Below are 8,327 nucleotides of genomic sequence, written 5' to 3'. Positions count from 1 at the left end.
TTAAAAACAAATAGATAGTGATAATAGTAAACGGAAAAAAGTAAAGGAAAAATAAAAGGCCAACATTATAAGACCTTTGTATTAATGGAGAATGGACCTAGGGGCCATAGTTTCACTAGTGGCATCTCTCTTCGAAGCAGGTAGTGACATGAACAAATTACTATTGGGCAATTGATAGAATAATGGCAATTTGTAACTATGATCATTCATGGCATAATCTCCTATATGCATTATGTTTGTGATAAGTAGATCATTAATCCAACTGCATCTACTACTATTACTCCACCCCAAGACTGCTATCCAGCATGCATCTCAGATATTAAGTTTACAAGAAACAGAGTAATGCGATAAACAAGATGACATAATGTAGAGAAGAAGAAATCTAGAGATTAAACCCCCATGCTTTATGCCTGGTGGCAGCAATACAAAGATGTGTCTTGTCCCTTTCTATCACCGTGATATCAAAATCACCGCCAAATTGAACCCACTACTATGCACCACTTCCTTTGAAGAACTACTCATCTATCTTGGCCAGATAAGAATAATAGATCGGAAAACATACATAGCTATTTAATTGTGCAGTAAAGAAATTTCAGGAGATTCAATAGAAATCAATGAATTATCTAATCACAAATCCACAATTCATCGGATCCCAACAAACACACCACAAGAATTACATCGAATTTATCTCAAAAGAGAAGCTGGTATTGAAGATCTAAATGAGAGGGACAAAGGCATCCAGCTACTACTATATGGACCCGTAGGACCTGAAGGAATTACTCACACACCATCATGGAGGCAACACTGTCAATGAACATGACCACCCCAATGGCTTCCTCCTACGTCAATAAAATTTATAGGCCAAGAATTAGGGCAAACGGAGCCACAGGGGCTCCACAAGCTTGGGTGGCACCCCAGGTCGTGCCTCCACCCTCATGGGAGCCTCGTGGGTCTTGTGGTCTCCCCATAAAGCTTTTGGTGTTTCTTATGTTCTAGAAAAAATCGTCAAAAAGTTTCATCATGTTTGGACCGTAGTAGGTATCGATTTTCTGTAAAACGAAAACAAGCAGATTACAACAACTGACACTGGGCACTGCATTAATATATTAGTCTAGAAAATAATATAAAATGATAGCAAAAGTATGTAAGAATGATAATATAATAGCATGAAACAATAAAAAATTATAGATACGTTAGAGACGTATCAAAGCCCAGAAGAAAGGTAAGTCTTCAACAAAAGCAAAGGTTTCCCAAGGAGAACCCGACACCACTACCTCCCAAAAGAAGAGGAAGGCTAGGTCCGCACAAATAGTTCAAGTGCCCCCACCTCCAGCTTCATGCCTATGTATGAATCATCCAACTCACCCACCGAGGCAAATCACCAACAGACTGCCCCTAAACCCAAGAGGCAGACGAAAATAAAGATCAAGTGATGTATTCATCGCTCTACACCGCCACCTCTGATAGAAGAAGATATTAATTTCACTCAAGATGATCCTGATACTTCTACTGACCCTGATGAAGCAAATGCAACATTAACTGTTGAAGAATGTGGTTCCAAATGCCACCCCCAATGAAGAAGATGCTGCTACCGTACCAAAAGAGAATGCCCCTCCTCCTCATAAGTCTGAAGTTCCTCCCTCTACTGCTGATGATGAAAATGTCGTGGACAATATTCCTTTCTCATGGATCTACAACGTTAGCTTAGGCACCGGAGAAGGTTCAACTACCTCTGTTGATGAGCTTCTTGACTTAGAAACTATCAAAGCCTTCATTGCTCACTGGGTAAAGGACATGAAGAATGTAACAATTGATGAAATTCCTCTGCCACATGGCCCGATAGAAGTCTTTACAAACTGTATGGCTGCAGAAGAATTCAAAGCTAAGTAGTTCAAGTCACATGCAAAGCTATTCAATTGTCTATCTGTTGAATATGATGAGCGTATTGCTTGTGGAAACATGTTCAAGGAAGAGAAGGAAATCCATGAGGCTAAACTATCCCGACAGCAAGAAGCCTTGAAGCAAATGGACATGGTTATCTCCAAGGTCAGGACCCGGTTTATTTTCAGCTGGCCACAAAGACTATGAGAGACTACAATGCAATCATTGCATGCCTAGTCTGTGAGAAGGCTGAGAAAGCAATATTAGCTATTGAGGAAGCCATAGCCAACACGAAAAAGCGTGAGGAAGAACTCACCAAGAATAAGAACTTGTAGCACAGAAATGTGCTATGGAAATTGAATCTGCCCGTAGGACAGAGGAAGCAAAGAAACTTGCTGTCGAGGTAGCTGCGAAGAAAAAGGCCGCCGAAGAGGCAGAGAAGAAAAAGGCTACAAAAGTTGCAGGAAAGCAAATGGCTGCCCAAAAAGCAGTAAAGAAATGGGTTGCTAAGGGAAAGGCCCTAAACAACCAAGCACATGTGTTTGAAGCAATAAATTTTATTTACTTTGGTTCATTCACCAATTCCATCACCTTTAAATAGTTTGAATTTCATATTAAAACTAGGTGGTCTACAAGTTCAGCTTTAGTTTCACAGTACTCATCATTAGCACCATGATAAATATCCCCAATGAGTCTCCTATACAGCTTATGGTACAAAATGTCAATCATTTGTGCTGCATCTGCATAATCATAAAAGAAGTATCTTTGTGCTCTGACATCCCGCCAGCGTTGAGCAAAAGCTTGTTGCACCTATACTCCATGTATTGTTGCCTCACTTCGCTTATATCAATGACACTTGTGTGAAAACTATCCCCTTGTAACCTGTGTAACATTTCGTCCTAGAACAACTTATTGTTTCAAACATCTTCTTCAATCTGTCTAGTGGTATACGAAATGACATTTTGACATAAAGCATACTGTCTAATGCATCCTCCATATAGTAAACATGCCACATACCTCCTAAGTCTTTTATAACCTGCAGCAGTGTCGGCCTCCAACGGATATGAATCTCCAAAGCAGCATCCTACATATTACGAAAACATGTATGTCACCACCACCGAAGATAAAGAAAAAATATTTAGGTTATATATGGCAAATAACGAACAAATTCACCTGATCTATCATTGAATACCGAGTGACCAAGATTGCAAATACAGTCTGCTACCTTCCATCCCAACCACACTTTTCCTTCTACGACCTACCCATAGACTAAGCTTAATCAAGGGCATGGTGGAAGCATAGAACTTGTTCCCCAATCCATTCTGGCTCGATTGTTACATGAAAAGGGCCGACCAACTTATAATAAGCAACAATTGCTACACGGCCAATATGTGTTTCCTAGGTAGGTACCTTATACATAGTCGCTAGGTTTTTGACGGGATAAATATATAAGTAATAAACTTATATGTAAAACTATATTTCTCATTACTTAAGTTTTTTCAGGCAAAACTTGCGGGAACTTTTAACTACCCTGTTATATCCTTCAATAAAATACATTGTTGTTCCTTACTAATTTTCAGTTTATCACCATTCTTCAAACATACTTGCTTTTCTTACTTGCTTTATTTATCCTACTGTTCAAATATAACCCCATTCCCAGTGTAATAAAGATTCAAAATATGAAATGATACTTTATATCATCTTTTGTATACCCAAAATCCATAAGTTTTGTTCAATGAAACTTGGCAACTATTACCAGGCTAACCACCATGTTGCATTGACAAATCATTAAAGTTGTTCTACATACTACTTTGTGACGCCTCTACATTTTTTAACATTCTATGAAAGCCTTCAAATTTAGAATAACTACCATTCTAATAAACAATGAACATAGTCATGTTACATCATAGATTATATTTCTAAATAAGTTTTGAAATCACTTTAACATTTATCATTTAGGTTGTAGCATTATTATCTAGGATAAAGTATATGGTTGCCGTTTAAGATTAGGGTTTAGGTTTTTGAGGGTACTTTAAGTTTTGTACAGTTACAGTTTAGTCTTTAGGGTTTACAATATTATGGCTCTTATATTTTAGGGTTTTGGTTCAGGGTTAATGGTTTAACCTTCATAGTGTATAAGGTTTAGCCTTATCGTTTACTGTAAGAATTTAGAACATTTAGGGTTTACGATTTATGATTTAGGGTTTAGGTTTTAATGTTAAGAGTTCATTGTTTTTAAGTTATAACGCTTATGGAATTACATTTTAGGGTTAAAGGTTTACCGATTTTACAAGGGTTTAGAGATTAGGGGTTTAGTGTTTTGGGTTTGGGTGTTAGGGTTTATGGTAATCGCGTAAGGTCTAAGGTCTAGGATTTACTCTACATTAAATGAAGACAAACATAGAGATTAAGTTTCATATTCTGTAACTAACTTGTACTTTCAAATCCGTGTAAGTTTCGGTGCGCCAAACTTTGCACAACACAATTTACATACATTGACTGAGTACATCTATTTTTACTTGCATTCGAAGATTCAACATATAAACATTCAAAGAACAAAGATTGAATTGTTCCAACACGCGAGTTCATGGAAGATAACACGTTAGTACAAAGCACAAATAGCTAGCAGCATAAACATCAACAATAAAAACACATACTAAATAGGATGTAACGGTTCTACCAATACGAAACCCAAATGCAGATCAAGCATACAAATATAAATAATGTCTTCTGAAGAAGGTTTGAAAAGACCTCTACTAGTGTTGTTACTATCCTTGACGTTTTTCAACCTCTAACAACGGAACTGGATCTGTCTTTTTTACTCTACAACATAGGTGTTCGAACTTAAGAGTTGTTGGAAGTGAGTAACCTATTTGAAGAACAAAGAGCGAGGAGGAAGAAGAAGAAGAGCAAAATGAATAATTTCCCAAAACGTCACCGTTTCTGTACAAAAAAATTTGCTTCTACTATTTACGAAAATATCTTTACCCATGAAACCAGCCCCACAACATGTATATCGCTTCACATTACGAAATAATTATAGATATACATCGAGGGCTATACCAAGGGAAATAGGTGATATATATTAACATACTTCCGAATCTTGGCACTCATCAGCGGTCCACAATCGGCAAGCTCCTTCCCCTTGCACATCACAAATCGCCTCCCGTTCCTGCTTGGCTTCACGGTAGATGCTATAGATGCTTTGCTCATGGGCATCATGCGGCTCATTGTAGAGATCTGTTGCAGTGCTCACGTTGTTTGGAGAATGGTTATCGTGCGCACGGATGTCGCAATCCCTGGCGTCCTCTAAGCTCGTTGGCATGCCTTGCCACGCCGCCCGTGGCCAGCGTCAACACCATGCATGGTCCTACATCAGCTTTACACAAGGGTCCAGTGAAATTCGCGCCCCCCTCCAAGGCGCTTCACCGTGGGTCCTGGGCGTCTGTTGTATCTGCTAGGGCAGACTCGACAACCTCATCTAAAGTGGTGCCGCAGTCCGCTCTAGCTGATCAGATTGCGTTGCTGCAAGGTTGCCTGGTGCGGGTTGGGAGCTTTTTGGAGTGGGCGGAGGTTGCTCTGAGTAGACTCTCCCTTGTGCCGGCTATGCTGCAGACTGCTATGACGTCACATCCTCGTATTGCAGTTGGTGGTTGCTCCGAGGAGGACACGGAGGCAAAGTTATATGGTTTTTTCTCCCCCCCCCATGTTGGGGACATTTCGTCATCGATGTCTGCCTCGCCCCTTGTGTTATGTACCACTCAAGACGAGTCTATCGCCATGCTCGTGGCTCCGTTGCTGCAAATCATGCCCGAGATTAGGGGCTATGTATGAGCTTTGCTTCGCTTTTGTCAGTGAAGCACATGAAGGTGGTCTCACTAGTGACCTCATGTGAGGGAGATGATTCATGTCTGTCATGTGAGCATCCAGAGGCGTCTTCTGAGTCCTTCGGGTCGGAGGTGCATGTGGTTGAGGATATTGATGTGGCCGGTGTGTGCGCTAATGGGATGGCGTCTGCGGTTTCTTGATGGATGATGCTCAGTTTCTTGTGTTGTCGATGTGGCTTTGATTGTCCGAGTCATCGTTGTTGGTGTTCTTGTCACGGTTATGTTGAGTTGTGCAAGTGTGGTGAGGTACGATTGTTGTGTGTTAGGAGCATGTGACAGGTTGTCTGTATGGTCACGGTGTTTCGTGCTTTCCGAATAGCCTGTTTTGGGTTGTTTGTATCGATTTTCATCCGGTTTTTTAAAAATTAACTAGGCAATTCTCTTCTTCTTAATTAATCGATGAGGCAGATATTTTGCCTCCGTTTTGAAAAAGAAAACAAATCGCCTCCCCTAACTCAGTGGAGCCCTAGGCAGAAAAAGTACGGAACGGATTCACATGTAGCGGCACACAAACTAGCAAAACAAAATTAGCCAGCCCACCTTGCGTGGTGTGAACCGAGAGAAAGGTGCGGATAGTTATGACTTATGAGGCTTGGGGAGTTTAGTGTCAAAGTTATGTTCGACGATATGTACAGTGAAAACCCCAGCATTGACCAAGATCCGCTCTATTTTGCTGTATCAAAGCTGAATTTGTCACACATAATTTCGAATCGATCCCTCCTGCCGGGCGGAAGGACTCCAATTCGAACTTGGTCTATCAAGCTCGTTCCCCGATCCTTTTCGCCATGATATTGCTGTCTGATGCGCATGCATGATTGCGACGCGTAGGTACTTAACATAAGCACGAATTAATAACTAATCCTCTATCAGGGGGAGTGCAGGGAACCCGTCTCGCTTTCCTCCTTGAGTCGATGACTTGATGGATGTTGCTTTGAGCAGGTCTTCATTGCGGCGGGGCGGTGTCATTTTCAACTATGGAGATCTTGATAGCTTCTCTGGTTTATTATCCTCATCCCTTTTATCTCACTACAAAAATCATCATGCATTATTCCGGAGATGTGACGGACGGATAGTCATATGACAATGTCTTTATTAACTGGACCACGTCAACTGAAGCTCGTTTTGTTTTTTATAAGTAGGGAATGAAGGTTTTGAGCACCATTTCTCGGAGAAGGAAAAAGTATATGTATGTGTAACATCCGGTATGGCCATTGAATCAACCTGGTACAGTATTCAACTTTCTCTAATTTTCGAACCTTGAAGCGTTAACGTGTCTGCTGGAGCCTCTACTTAGCTAACGTCACCCACATTTGCCATAAGAGTGACCAGGACAAAGCTGGTGTGATACCAGTTCATCCACAGCCAGGATACCAATGTGATTACTGATTCATCTTGTACGTTGCGTAACAGTTCATACGTTTGCGTGGTAAATACTACAAGTAATAAACATTGAAACCGTCAGAAGAGTACAAGATAGATGATGCAAAAGTTTAATTGAGTCACATGTAGTGTTCTTTTAATCGATCAAACAACGCTGCAAAAGATAGGCCTCTCCTTTTCTTCTGCAGATGAAACCGCGTCTCTTGTTGAATCGATCAGTATTCAGTAAAACAATTACTGTAAAAGATTTTGAAAGAGTGATTGCTGATGACACCTCGACGTCGTGTCGACGGCAAGCAACGCGCCGATTTGCTACGACTTAGCAAAGACCGAATCAGCTCGTAAGATCATGCATCCTCGTCTAAAATCGCCCACTTGATGATCACAGAAGTCCCAAAGGCCTAAAGGTGGTTTGGACTTGACTGAACTGAAACCCATTCAGAGAGATTGGGAGGTGGTTGATAACTAATCAGACATCTCCAGCGCACTTTGCTTCGTCATACTAGTACTAATCAGATACGGACCATACGGCCGGTTCGTCTCAAGGAGAGCGAAAGGAAGAAAGTAAAATGTTGCCACCACCTTTCCGCTTTCTTTTACGGGAGGCATCGTTTTTCTTATCCAAAAAATCGCTTGGTCAGGCACTCTGGGTAATGTAAAAGTTGCAGTTTAAGAACAGCTGGTTCGGCTCGACAGCGGCGTCGGCTTCGGGCGACGCATCCTTCCTGAAGGCGGTGTCGTGGTCCTTATTCTTGTCACCTCCGGTCCTTTCCCGGGTGAAAACCCAAAATCCAGCCTGGATTGGGCAGCGGTGGCGCCATGGGCGTCATCCCCTCCTTGGAGGCGTTGCCTAGGGAGCTAGGACTCGGGTGTGGGCTCATGAAGGTGGGGGCTTTGGCCGCCGGCTGGATCTCTGCAGCTGCTCGCGGCGGCTTTTATGTTGTGCAGAGTGACCCTTGTATCTTTAGGGCGTTGCCTGTTTTTGGTGTTCGCGTCGGAGGAGCGGCGTGGCATCTGGCACGTCGACAGCGGCGAGTCTCAGCGGCATGGAGCAGTAGGGGTATCGCCGGTGGGCGTGTGATGATGGACGAGCGCAGGATGATGGCGCTGTCTGGCGTCGTGGTGGCGTCGATGGCAGAGTGGCCTGGCACGGTTCATGCAACAGTACAACTCTGAAGA

The sequence above is a fragment of the Triticum dicoccoides genome, chromosome 6B, assembly GCF_002162155.2.
Source record: "Triticum dicoccoides isolate Atlit2015 ecotype Zavitan chromosome 6B, WEW_v2.0, whole genome shotgun sequence".
Taxonomy (NCBI): domain Eukaryota; kingdom Viridiplantae; phylum Streptophyta; class Magnoliopsida; order Poales; family Poaceae; genus Triticum; species Triticum dicoccoides.
Note: the sequence above shows the minus strand (reverse complement) of the source record.